At 43.1% G+C, this 14,597-nt stretch overlaps 1 long non-coding RNA gene across 1 annotated transcript in view; it reads left to right on the forward strand.

The window, feature by feature from the left end:
- Positions 1–13,046, forward strand: part of LOC144290652 (uncharacterized) — a 50,009-nt gene extending 36,963 nt beyond the window's left edge. The window contains exon 3 of the long non-coding RNA XR_013358234.1: positions 12,643–13,046. This is a non-coding gene — a long non-coding RNA (uncharacterized LOC144290652). The remainder of the gene's footprint in view (positions 1–12,642) is intronic.
- Positions 13,047–14,597: the final 1,551 nt, after the last annotated feature.

Raw genomic sequence — 14,597 nt, forward strand, 5'->3', positions numbered from 1 at the left:
GCACAAACAGCTCGTTCTCACCAAGTTTACTGACCATGGCTGCAAATCTTCACTCTTGGGTAAAACAGTGTATAGCAATCTTTGTATTTTTATTCTTAAGTCTCAGTTATTTTCTCATGTTTTCAATTCCTTTTTTATTTTTTTAATTTTTATTTTTATACATTTTGTTTTTTGTTTCTTTCCATTGCATTTATATGTGTGTGTATATATGTGTGTGTGTACATGTGTGTGCGTATGTTTGTCTTTCTTATTTTGAGATCTAGTTTCTTTTAACAAGGAGACCAAGATACACCCAGGATCTAGTTGCTGGTTTTTGTTTTTTCCTGTTGCTGCTGTTTCTTTCTTCCTTTCTTTTCTGGACAAAATGACAAGATGGAGAAATTAACCCCAAAAGAAAGAATAGGAGGTAGTAATCACTGCCAGGGATTCAATCAATATGAATATAAGGAAGATATCTAAACTAGAATTTAAAACAATGATTATAAAGATACTAACTGGGCTTGAAAAAAGCATAGAAGACACTAGAGGATCCCTTACTGTAGAGATAAAAGAACTAAAAATCTAGTCAGGCTGAAATTAAAAATGCTATTACTAAGATCCCGACCCAAGTGGAGGCCATAAAAATGAGGATGAATAAATCAGAAGAGTGAATCAGTGATATAGAAGATAAAGTAATGGGAAATAAAGAAGCTGAAAAGAAGAGGGAAAGAAAACTATTAGATGACAAAGGTAGACATAGGGAACTCAGCAATTCCATAAAGCAAAATCATAACTATATTATAGGAGTCCCAGAAGATGAAGAGTGGGGGAAAGGGGCAGAAGGTTTGTTTGAACAAATTATATCTGATAACTTCCCTAATCTGGGGAAACAGGCATTTAAGTCCAGGAGTCACAGAGAAGCCCCCCACCCCCATCAAAATCAACAAAAGTCAGTCAACACCTCGATATATTATACTGAAGCTTGGAAATTACAAAGATAAAGTCCTGAAATCAGCTCAGAACAAGAGGTCCTTAAACTACAAGGGTAAACACATAAGCTTGGCAGCAGACCTGTCCACAGAGACCTGGAAGGCCAGAAAAGACTGGCATGATATATTCAACATGCTAAATGGGAAAAATACACAGCCAAGAATACTTTATTCAGCAAGGCTGTCATTCAGAATAGAAGGAGAGGCAAAGGGTTTCCAGGACTAACAAAAAGTAAAGTAATTTGTGAACACTAAGCCAGCCCTGCAAGAAATATTAAAGGGAATCTTTTGAGCAGAGAGAGAGCCCCAAAGTAACAAAGACTGGAAAGGAACAGAGACAATCTACAGAGACAGTGACTTTACAGGTAATACAATGGCACTAAATTCATATGTTTCAATAATTACTCTGAATGTAAATGGACTCAATACTCCAATGAAAAGACATGGGATATCAGAATGCATTAAAAAATAATACTCATCAGGACACTGATGAGTGTCTGCCTTCGGCTCAGGGCATGATCCTGGTGGTCCTGGATCAAGTCCCACATCAGGCTCCTGATCAGAGAGCCTGCTTCTCCTTCTGCCTATGTCTCTGCCTCTCTCTGTGTGTCTCATGAATAAATAAATCTTTTTTCAAAAAAAGCAAGCAAGCAAGCTGGGATAGCAATGCTCCGATCAGACAAACTAGATTTTAAACCAAAGACTGTAATAAGAGATGAAGACACGATGTCATAATAAAAGAGTCTATCCAGGGATCCCTGGGTGGCGCAGCGGTTTGGCGCCTGCCTTTGGCCCAGGGTGCGATCCTGGAGACCCGGGATTGAATCCCACATCGGGCTCCCGGTGCATGGAGCCTGCTTCTCCCTCTGCCTGTGTCTCTGCCTCTCTCTCTCTCTGTAACTATCATAAATAAATAAAAATTAAAAAAAATTAAAAAAAAGAGTCTATCCAACAATAAGATTTAACAATTATAAATATTTATGCTCCTAACATGGGAGCAGCCAATCATATAAGCCAATTAATAACAAAATTAAAGAAACTGATTAATAATAATACAATAATACTAAGGGACTTTAACATCTTACTCACAGCAATGGACAGATAACCTAAGCATAAGATCAACAAGGAAACAAGGGTTTTGAATGACACACTGGACCAGATGGACTTAACAGATATATTCAGAGTGCTTCATCCTAAAACAGCAGAAGACACATTCTTTTTGAGTGTACATGGAACATTCTTCAGAATACATCACATAGTGGGTCACAAATCAGGTCTCGACCAGTACAAAAAGATTGGGATCATACCATGCATGTTTTCAGACCACAATGCTATGAAACTTGAAGTCACCCACAAGAAGAAATTTTAAAGGACCACAAATACATGGAGATTAAAGAATATCCTACTCAAGAATGAATTGATCAACCAGAAAATTAAAGAATTTAAAAAATATATGGAATGAAACCGAAAACATGACAGTTCAAAAGCTTTGGGATGCAGCAAAGGCAGTCCTAAGAGTGAAGCATATAGCAATGCAGGTCTTCCTCAAAAAACAAGAAAACTCTCAAATATACAACCTAAATTTATACTTAATAGAGCTGGGGAAAAAAGTAAGTAAAGCCTAAATCCAGCAGGAAAAGAAAAATAATAAAAAGTAGAGCAGAAATCAATGATATAGAAATTTTTAAAAAACGATAGAACAGATCAACAAAACTAGGATCTGGTTCCTTGAAAGAATTAGTTGTGGAGGCCAAGAAAATTAAGGCCATTCCACCTCAAGTTTAGCATTAGCACAAGTACAGCCATCTCAGGTCCCTGTGAATAAGAGCTGAACTTTACAAGAAAAACTGCAGAATGCCCTTGACAGAGAGTCCCATATCAGAATGAAAACAGAGCTCAGAACACCCTTGACAGAAACAGAAAGTCCCATATTGGAATGAAAACAGATCTTAAGAAACTCCCCCACCCTTTCCCCCATATCAGAATGAAAAAATTCCTCCATTAGCCTTCTGAAAATCCCCTAGACTAGCCCATAAAAACCCAGCTGTAACCCACCTCGGGGTCCAAGTCCCTGCTCCGCTGTGTTGGGTATACTTGGACCCAAGCTCCAGCTTGTTAATAAACCCTTGTGTACTTGCATCGGTGTCGGCTCCTTGGTGGATTCTCGGATTCACAATCTTGGGAACAATATAGTAAGTTTGACAAAACCCTTAGCCAGACTTATCAAACAGAAAAATGACTGAGATAAGTAAAATCATGAATGAAAGAAGAGAGATCACAACCAACACTGAAGAAATACAATTATAAGAGATTATGATCAATTATGTACCAAGAAATTAGGCAATCTGCAAGAAATGGATGCATTCCTAGAAACTTATAAACTACCAAAACTGAAATAGGAAGAAGTAGAAAACCTGAACAGCCCTGTAACAAGCAAAGAAATTGAATCAGTAATCAAAAATCTACCAACAAACAATAGTCCAGGGCTGGTTGACTTCTCTGAGGAATTCTACCAAACATGGAAAGAAGAATTAATACCAATTTTTCTGAAGCTGTTTCAAAAATAGAAATGGAAGGACAACTTCCAAACTCATTCTATGAGGTCGGCATTACCTTGATCCCAAAACCGAATACAAAACAAAAAGAATTGTAGACCAATAACCCTGATTAACACGAGTGCAAAAACCCTTACCAAGATACTAGCTACTAGGATCCAATAGTACATTAAAAGGATTATTCACCATGACCAAGTGGGATTTATTCCTGGGCTGCAAGGGTGACTCAATATCCACAAATTAACCAATGTGATATACCATATTAATAAAAGGACAAGAACCATATGATCCTCTCAATAGATGCAGAAAAAACATTTGACAAAATACAGCATCCTTTCTTTTTTTTTTTTTTTTTTTTTTTTTTTTTTTTTTTTTATTGGTGTTCAATTTACTAACATACAGAATAACACCCAGTGCCCGTCACCCGTTTACAGCATCCTTTCTTGATTAAAAAAAAAAAAAAGCCCTCTACTATGTAGGGATAGAGGGAACATCCTTCAACAATACAAAAACCATATACAAAAGACCCACAGCAAATATCCGCAACAGGGGAAAACTGAGAGATTTTCCCCTAGGGTCAGGAACATGACAGGGATGTTCACCCTACCACTGTTGTTCAATACAGTACTGGAAGTCCTAGCCCCAGCAATCAGACAATGAAAAGGAATAAAAGGCATCCAAATCAGCAAAGAAGAAGTCAAACTTTCACTCTTTGCAGACGACATGATACTTTACGCAGAAAACCTGAAAGACTCCACCAAAGAATTGCTAGAACTGATACAGGAATTTAGCGAAGTCACAGGATGTCAAATCAACTTACAAAAATCTATTGCATTTCTATACATTAACAAGGAAGCAGCAGAAAAAGAAATAAAGGAATTGATCCCGGTTATAAATGCACCAAAAACCATAAGATACCTAGGAATAAACCTAACCAAAGAAGCAAAGATCAGTCTCTGAAAACCATAGAACACTTATGAAAGAAATTAAAGAAGACACAAAGGAATAGAAAAACATTCCATGCTCATGTAGTGAAAGAACAAATATCATTAAAATGTCTGCATTACCCAAAGCAATCTACACATTCAATGCAATATTTACCAAAATACCATCAGCATTTTTCACAGAGCTGGAGCAAACAATCCTAAAATTTGTATGGAACCTGATAAGACCCTGAATAGCCAAAGTGATGTTGAAAATGAAAACCAAAGCCAGAGACATCACAATTCTGGACTTCAAGCTGTATTATAAAGCTGTAATCATTAAGAAAATATAATTCTGACACAAAAACAGACACATAGATCAATGGAACAGAATAACGAACCCAGAAATGGATCCTCAACATTAAGGTCAACTAATCTTCAACAAAGCAGGAAAGAATATCCAGTGGGGAAAAAAGGAGTCTCTTCAACAAATAGTGTTGGGAAAATTGGACAGCCACAAGCAGAATAAAACTGGACCGCTTTCTTATACCATACACAAAAATAAACTCAAAATGGACAAAAGGCCTAAATGTGAGACAAGATCCATCAAAATCCTAGAGGAGAACATGGGCAGCAACCCCTTTGACCTACCTCAGCTGCAGCAACTTCTTGCTAGGCCCATCTCCAAAGGCAAAGGGAACAAAAGCAAAAATCAACTATTGGGACTTTATCAAGATAAAAGCTTTTGCACAGCAAGGAAACAGTCAACAAAACTAAATGGCAACCTACAGAATGGGAGAAGATATTTGCAAATGACATCTCAGATAAAGGGTCAAAATCTATAAGAGATTTATCAAACTCAACACTCAAAAAACAAATAATCCAATCAAGAAACAGGCAGAAGACTGGGCAGCCCAGATGGCTTAGTGGTTTAGTGCCACCTTCAGCCCAGGGTGTGATCCTGGAGACCCAGGATCGAGTCCCACATCGGGCTCCCAGCATGGAGCCTGCTTCTCCCTCTGCCCCTCTCTCTCTCTCTTTCTTTCTCTCTCTCATGAATAAATTTTTTGAAAAAATTTTTAAAAAAAGAAATAGGCAGAAGACATGAACAGACGTTTCTCTAAAGAAATCATACAAATGGCCAACAGACACATGGAAAAAATGTTCCACATCACTTGGCATCAGGGAAATACAAATCAAAACCATAAAGAGATACCACCTCACGTGGGTCAGAATGACTAGATTTAACTTAAACAACAGGAAACAACAGATATTGGTGAGAATGCAAAGAAAGGGGAACTCTCTTACATTGTGGTATGAATGAAAACTGGTGTCGCTGCTCTCAAAAACAGTATGGAGCTTCCTCAAAAAGTAAAAATAGAGCTAACATATGTATGGCCCAGCAATTGCACAACTAGATATTTATTCAAAGGATACAAACATAGTGATTTGAAGGGGCACATGCACCCTAATGTTTATAGCAGCAATGTCCACGATGGCCAAAATGTGGAAGAGCCCAGAGGTTCATTGACATAGGAATAAAGAAGTGGTATACAGTTGAATATTACTCCGCTTACGAAAAGAAGGAAATCTTGCCATTTGTAATGACATGGATGAAACTAGAGAGTATTATGCTAAGCAAAATAAGTCAGAGAAAGACAAATAGCATATGATTCCATTCACATGTGGAATTTAAAAAACAAAACAGATGAACATAGTGGAAGGAAAGGAAAAATAAAATACAGTAAAAAACAGAGGCAAACCATAAGAGACTCTTAACTATAGGAAATAAATGGGTTGCTGGAGGGGAGGGGAGTGAGGGGATGGAGTAATTGGGTGATGGACAGTAAGGAGGACATGTGATGTAATGAGCACTGGGTATTGTATCAACTGATGAATCACCAAATTCTACCCCTGAAGCTAATAATACACTATTTGTTAACTAAATTTAATTTTAAAAAATTTTAATAAAATTTTATGATATAGTAAAATGTATCCCAGAATCCAAGGGTTAAAAGAAAATTTATGACTTTTCCCAAATATTTCTATACAATTCTATACAAACTCCTCCAGAAAACAGAATAAAATGTAATACTTTCTGACCCATTCTATGCAACTAGCATTACCAAAATATCAAAACCAGAAACCAGAAAATAATACCACAGCAAATGTCTTTCAATAACTTAGGTACAAAATTTCTTAACAATATTTCAGCTAATTGATTCATATATATATTTGATAATGCATGACAACTCCAAGTTTATCTTAGGAATTCAGGGTTGTTCTAACATTGAAAAAAATCAATGTAATTTACTATATTCTCAAAAGAAAAAAAACACATGATCATCTAAGTATATGCAGATAAATGTGTAGCAAAGCAAAAACTCTGGCATTTTTTACTAATAAAATCTTAGCAAATTAGCAACAGAGGGAATTTCCTCAACTTGGTAAAAACACATCTACAAAAAACTTACTACATAGATCCTACCTCATGGGAGCACCTAAATATATTAATACTAACAAATCGGAAGGGAGAAATAGACAATACAGTAATCGTAAAGGACTTCAACACCACACTTTCAACAATAGACCATCAAGACAGGAAATCCATAAGGAAAGTAAGTGAAAGAACCCACTCACAAACGACTGCATATGACCTAATTCCATTTATATGAAATGTGCAAGATAGGAAAATGCATAGCAATCATTGATTAGTGCTGGGAAGAGAAGGAAACTGAAGGAAATCAGTAGCAGGTATGGGATTTCATTTGAGGGTGATGACAATATTCCATAGTTAGATCATAGTGACCGTCACACGACTCTGTGAATATACCAAGGACTATTGATTGTACACTGCACAAGCCTGGATTTTATGTTATGTGACTTATATCCCAATAAAGTTTATTTTAAAGGGTGCCTGGATGGCTCAGTAGTTGAACATCTGCCTTTGGCTCAGGTCAAGATCCCAGGGTCCTGGGATCAAGCCCACAGCAGGCTCCCAGCAGGGAGCCTGCTTCTCCCTCTATGTCTCTGCCTCTCTCTGGGTCTCTCATGAATAAATAAAATCTTAAAAATAATTAAAGCTTATTTTAAAAATTCAACATTGTCGTAACTCTTGAGGTCCGTGAAATAATAAAGCAGAAGTAGAAAAATAAAAGACTTAACTATATAAATGTGAGCACTTTTTAAATTCTCCACACCATCACACAATCAAATGGCAAAACAGAAGCTGGAAAGAAACAATTAAATCCATGACAATGGGCTCAGGTCATTATGACATAAAGAGTATAATGGATAAATAACCAGAAGACCCAACACCTCAGGAGAAAGATCATTAAAGATAAGGGCAATGAATACTTATTCACAAATACATACGATGACCTATAAACATAGGGAAAAATATTAAGTTCTTGGCAATATTGCCTATAAATGTAGGCAATAATATTTGTACCTCAGCAAAGAGGAACAAATTAAAATAATGTCTCTCAAGTGATGCAAAAATTAGAATATATATTTTGGCAAGAACTTAGGAAATGTCTCCCAGGTTATACAAAAAAATAGGATATCTAGTTTGGCAAGAATTTAGGAAATGGGTGACTCTACTTGTGGCATTATAAACTGCTGTTTCTCCCAGCTGGCACTTGGCAACCTAAACCAAAGCTTTATGTATGTTTCTTCGGATCCAACAATTTTACAAATATCTACATCTGAGAAATGTTCAGAGTTTATTAAAAAGAATTGATCATAGTTTATTTACTGTCAACATAAAATAAGGAAGAATGGCAAAAAAAAATATTGGCATATCCATTTGAAATGACATTGGAAGTTATTAAAATAATGTAAATTTACTTAAATTACGTTCATAATGTATTATTATGCATGAGAAGCTACTGATGCAATGAAGTTGACAGTATTTACCCACATTGTAACCCGCAGACTTTAGGAAAGGAATATTCCAGAGCTTGACAATCACATGATGCCTGGGGTGCCTCTGCCCAGGAGATGGTGTACTGTATGGACGGGGGTTTCTGGGATGCGTCCCGCATAACCCACCCACCCCCCACCTCCCGGCCTGCATAGAGCAGGCAGGCTCAAGAATGTTGTTTGTGAGACTCATGCTGCATAAGTGACCCTGGGAGCCTGATTACTTAACATTAGCCGGTCAAGATTGGGCCTTCTGGTCTGGACGCCAAGAGCTATAAATCTTGCCCTATATCCCCTCCTGCTCCAGGCTGGGCTGCCCTCCCCCACCCCACCCCCAGAATGGAATCTAGGAGGGAAGGCAAGCACCCGTAGCTCAGGCTCCTTGAAGATGTAAAAGCATGATGACACAGAAATGCAGCTCGCTCCAAACTCTAAGAAGTCACACAAATGTACTTCAGACCTGGCCACCTGCCCTATTAATATGCTCAGTTGAAGTCTCCCCTGGGGGAGGACACGCTTGGCCCAGGTCTCTCAGTCAGGGCTCCAGCCCGGCTGTCTCCACGGGGCTTCCCTGGCAAATGAGGCTGGATGTTGTAAGTACCCCATTTGCTGTAACTCTTTCTTATTCTCCTTTACTTCATACAATTGCCCCATCTATGTGCAGATTTCCCTTTTTTCTTCTTTCTGCTTCTATTCGATTTTTCCCCCTTCAAAACCAAGAGTATGGGGACACCTGGGTGGCTCAGTGGTTGAGTGTCTGCCTTTGGCTCAGGTCGTGATCCCAGGGTTCTGGGATCAAGTCCCGCATCAGGTTCCCCCCAGGGACCCACTTTTCCCTCTGCTTATGTCTCTGTGTCTCTCATGAATAAATAAATAAATAAAATAGAAAAGAAATAAAAAGGAGAGGGAGGCGCAGAGAGAGAGAGAGAGAGAGAGGAAGGAAGGGAGAGAAGTGAGGGAAGAGAGAGGGAAGGGAGAAGGGAGGGAAAGGGAAGGGAGAGGGGAGGGAAGAAAGAAAGAAGATACTGGAAACTCTAATTCATAGGGAGCCGTGATATTTAGGGAATGAGACCCAGCTGTAGCCTGAAAAGCTGCATCACAAATCACTCCCTATGATAGGGGACAAACAGGAAAAGGAATTCAGAGGTCGTGGACAAGGCTCCCAGGAGACTCACATGTAGGTAAAGGGTCAATCAGGGAGCCCCTAGAGGGGCCTGAGGATGGAAAGTCCTGCTCGCCCTCCCGCTGGCCTTGTTCCTTCCACATGCACATTCTGACCTTCCTTTTTTTTCTCTCTCTCTTGTTCTTTTCTCGTTCTGACCTTTCTATATTGTTTTCCCTTACGGCTGATGCAGTTCCAGAGGCTGAGTGAGGAAACCACAGTTTCCTAATATTTGGTCCAAAGGAACCTCAACAAGAGAAGCAGAACATGCTCCTCTGTTTCTGGAGCTACTGCAAGGCCGTCACCATCCTGGTGCAGGACATGGCCCTGCGCTATTTTTCAAGATGCCCACATTTCGGTGGTTGCTGCTCTGCCCAGGGAACTGCCTCCAACCTCAAAATCCCAGGAGTTCTGAGGGGCCATCTCTGCTCCTGAGCCCGATGAGAGACACTGAAATGAACCTGCCCCCAGAGTCAGGGGACTCAGGTGGTCTTCAGGAACCAAGGGCTGGCCCTTCTCCCCATACAATCAGCTGATGTCCCAAAAGATTCTTTTTTAAGATTTTATTTATTTATTCATGAGAGACACAGAGAGAGAGAGAGAGAGAGGCAGAGACATCCAGAGGGAGAAGCAGGCTCACTGTGGGGAGCCTGATGCGGGACTCGATCCCGGGACCCCAGGACCACGCCCTGAGCCAAAGGCAGATGCTCAACCACTGAGCCTCCCAGGTGTCCCATAAAAGAGTTCTTAATTCAAGGAGAAAGGTGAGATTCTGTATGCCTAACAAATGAGCCCAGGAAGTGAAAGAACCACACCACAACTCCCAGGCCGTAAAGAAACAAGCCTCTAATATTCACAACTTACAACAAATGTTGCCCTTGCCGGGGGGAGCTAGGCACCAAGGTAGGGATGTCAGGGAGCTGGGGCATGGTCGTCCCCACGCTCACGATGGAGGAAACTGTGTTCAGGAAGGTGAGGGGGATCACCCATCATGGGACTGGTGAAGAGAGGAGCTAGGGTCCCTGTGCCAGCTGCCAGAAACCCCCGACCCACGCCCCGCCCAGAGCCTTACTGAGCACCTGCATTCAGCCACGGTGGCCAGGATACTCACTCAGCACCCCACTTGAAGATGGCAAGTTCTTCTCAGCCTTGAAGAACCACCCAATCTTGCTGACCCACTGGCAGGGGCTGTAGCTGCAGCACAGAGGGGCACCTACCTGTGAGCTACCAGGAGCCACACCTCAGGTGGCCCTCCCAGAGCGTGCCGGCGTGCAACCAGGTCTCGGCTGCGCCCGGGCCACAGCCACAGGCTCTCTAGAGCTGGCCATCAGGGAAGGTCCACCCTGCCCTCACTGGAATCTTGTGCAGCCTCCCCTCTCATCCTCGCTAGGGGGACACCAAGCCTGAAGCCATGCCCCCAATTGCTCCTTAGCTCCAGGTTGTAATAGTTTGCAACCCCATGGAGCAGCTGATCTCCCTAATTATTCCTGGGGCAGAGAACAGGGTGTAGACCCAAGGAAGGAGGCCAGAGAAGATCCTCCCCCAGAAGGGTCTCTGGTTTCCACACTCCACTGTCCGTGCAGTGAGGCCACAGCAGCTGACCTCGCTGTTTTTCTGGAAGTTGATCATTTTACCCCTGGAAAGCCACATCCAGATTCCATCAGAAACAGTCCCTTAGCCCATCACCACCAGCATCCTCACTGCTTCTTCTGTTGCGCTACATCCAGGGTCCATCAGGGGGCAGGCAAGTGCAGAGAGGGGACCCTACCTGCTGCCAGGCTCTGGGCTCCAGAGAAGGGGGAGAAAGGAGCCGGGGTCCAGACCTTCCAGCTCAACCCTCTCTGATGACAGACAGGGAGACTGAGGCCTCAGACAGAAAGGGGTTGCTGGCCCACTGGTGTGCTTCCTGACTTTGAAGGCCCTGGCTTCACTCCTCTGATGGCAGGGCCTGAGGGAGAGGCCAGGTCCAGCTCGGACACAGCCTCCTGCAGCTCTGCAGTCAGGCAGCACTGAGCTCCTTCTGCCCCGAGAACCAGGATGGTGGCTTATGTGGGCCCTCCCCTCACTCATCCCTAAGATGAGCATGACGCCCCGGCTTCCAGAATGACTTATGAGATGCTGAGGGGCCCCAGAGGCCACAGGCCCTGTCCTCCTGTTCCCCTGCCTTACCCACCCCCAGCCCCATCACTAACCAGGGGCCCATCCTCTGGGTTCTTGATGGGCATCCAGGACCCCCAGCCAGGGAGAGGGTTGGGGTGTCAAGAGGTGCCTGGCTGAGTGGCTCCTGCCTGCCCCAGCCCCCCAGGGGTCTCTAACCCCAGTCAAAGCTCAGTCATGCCAAAAGCCTCACCTCCCTAGGAGTTCCTCAGGGCTTTCCCTGCACAGAACCCTTTCTTCATCCACTGAGGAAAGAGACCCAGACTGCAAGAGTAGGGGGTGTCCAGGGCACTGTGTGGTAACCCTTTGCTTCCTCTTTTACATGGAAAGTTCTGACTTCCCATCAGGAAGGATCCATTAGGAATCTATCCATTCTGGGATCCCTGGGTGGCGCAGCGGTTTGGCGCCTGCCTTTGGCCCAGGGCGCGATCCTGGAGACCCGGGATCGAATCCCACGTTGGGCTCCCGGTGCATGGAGCCTGCTTCTCCCTCTGCCTGTGTCTCTGCCTCTCTCTCTCTCTCTCTCTCTCTCTCTCTGTGACTATCATAAATAAATAAAAATTAAAGAAAAAGAAATCTCTAAGATTTCATTAAAAAAAAAAAAGAATCTATCCATTCTGTTGATACTTCTCATCCCCATGCGGGGGATATGTCATTGCCAGCTAGGCATGGGCTGAGACTCCCACTGGGATTGGTTAGCAGTGACTGGTAGAGGGGCAGAGTGGGCAGTTGCGGAAAGCACTGTCCCATGTCAGAGATTCAGACCCAAGGCTAGGCAGGCTCTCTGCCCCCTGGCCCATGGGATCCCGCAGCACCCATCCCTGGTGTAGGCAGTGTGCCCTCCCCTGGGGTTTCAATGAAGACAGAAGGAGGAGTGGGGGCCTGGCTTCCTGAGGGCAGAATGAGCTGGCTTAGGAAGAAAGGAAATCAAACCCGCCCTGTTCACCCACCAGCCAGGAGGAAGATTACTGCCAGCTGATGGACCGGCATGGAAGCCAGAGACCTGCTAATTCTGCTAACTTCTCACCCTCCTGGAGCCATCCAGCCAGCACCACTACATCCCACCACCAGGGCCTCCTGCTCTCAAACTGCTCCCATGTGCTCAGGACCAAACACACCCCTTTTCCTGTCAATCCAGACAACACAGACTAGATGTCTGGTGTGAATGTCTGTCCAAATAGAATTAGGGCCTAAGAACTGTGTCTGCCTCACTCACTGAGTTATGCTAAGTGTCTAAAATAGTGTCTGGATGTAGGGAGTGGGTGCTTAAGATACATTGTTGACTGAATTAACTCCAACCAGAACCTTCCCAGATATCTGAGTGGGCCAGGAGCCCTCTGCTGCCCCCAGAGATCCCGAATCTGGCCACACCACGGACAAGGACCAGGACCCACCAGATAAAATCTCAACCTTCCTTTACTCATGGGGGGGAAGAAAAAGTTGTTTTCCGTATGATTTTCCAAATTTGGAAAGGCCACAGGCCAGTGATGGCTTTTCATGGAGAAGAGAGAACTAATAACCAAGAACAACCACAGCACGTCCAGTAGCCCTTTATGCAGAGCCAGGCACCAGGTAAGCACCTTCCAAGGATTATCCCATTAGTTCCTACAAGAACCCTTTGAGATTGATCATCTGTGACCCTACTTTCCTGAGGAACAAACTGAGGCTCAGAGAGATGCAGTGATGTTCACAAGACACACACACAGCATGCAGTGGGCAGAACCACCACTGTGCAGAGGAGGGGCGGGTGCTCACCTGATGAACAGCTGGTCCACACCTGCTGGGTGGTGTTGAAGGCTGGGCATGTGAGCAGGAAGGTGGTGATGGGGAAGATGTTTCTACCTGGGAAGATTAGCACGATGGGCTTTCCCATTTTCCCCATAATGCTTACCCATATCTTCAGGTCTCATACATGTTCAGGATGGACCCATCTTCACAGTGGGTGGGACAAGGAGAGACCTAATGTCAGCAGCATCACCATGAACCCCCAAGAGGATCATGATTTGGAGTCTACCCAGGGACTCCCAGCCCCACAGTGATGTAAGCAGGAGGCAGGACAGGAGACCTCACAATGATACAGGTTCTAGGCTTTAGAAGAACAATATAAATTTAGGGAGAATGTTTATACAATTAGAACCTTCAAGGCATTTCGTGAGCTGGAGAACAAGAGCCCTCCCTGTATTAATAGTTTGTATTAAGAGCATTGTCCAAGTGCATCTTCAACAAACATCCCCATTATAGAGATGAGAGCACAGAGGCCTAATTCGGGATGTCAAATGGCTGCTTGCAGTTCTGTGGGTTGGAACTGAGACCACCCAAACCAGAGTTGCGCGACATCCCCCTCAAAGCTGAGGGTTGATCTGCCCCTGATATGGAGGGAAAGACCCTCCTCAGTTTGGAGACGGTGTACAGGGTAGACACACTCTACATGATTCCTGCTGACTTTAAATAAAGCCACTCGTTTTTCTTTCACATTAAAGGGAGTTTTGAGACCCTCAATCTGGAGATCCCAGAATCAGAAAGAAGGCAAACTATGACCCAGAAATTGCACTGCTGAAGATTTACCCCAAAGATACAGATGCAATGAAATGCCGGGACACCTGTACCCCGATGTTTATAGCAGCAATGTCCACAATAGCCAAACTGTGGAAGGAGCCTCGATGTCCATCGAAAGATGAATGGATAAAGAAGATGTGGTCTATGCATACAATGGAATATTCCTCAGCCATTAGAAATGACAATACCAACCATTTGCTTCGACGTAGTTGGAACTGGAGGGTATTATGCTGAGTGAAATAAGTCAATCGGAGAAGGACAAACATTATATGGTCTCATTCATTTGGGGACTATAAAAAATAGTGAAAGGAAATAAAGGGGAAAGGAGAAAAAATGAGTGGGAAATATCAGA

The sequence above is a fragment of the Canis aureus genome, chromosome 19 (assembly GCF_053574225.1).
Source record: "Canis aureus isolate CA01 chromosome 19, VMU_Caureus_v.1.0, whole genome shotgun sequence".
NCBI lineage: Eukaryota > Metazoa > Chordata > Mammalia > Carnivora > Canidae > Canis > Canis aureus.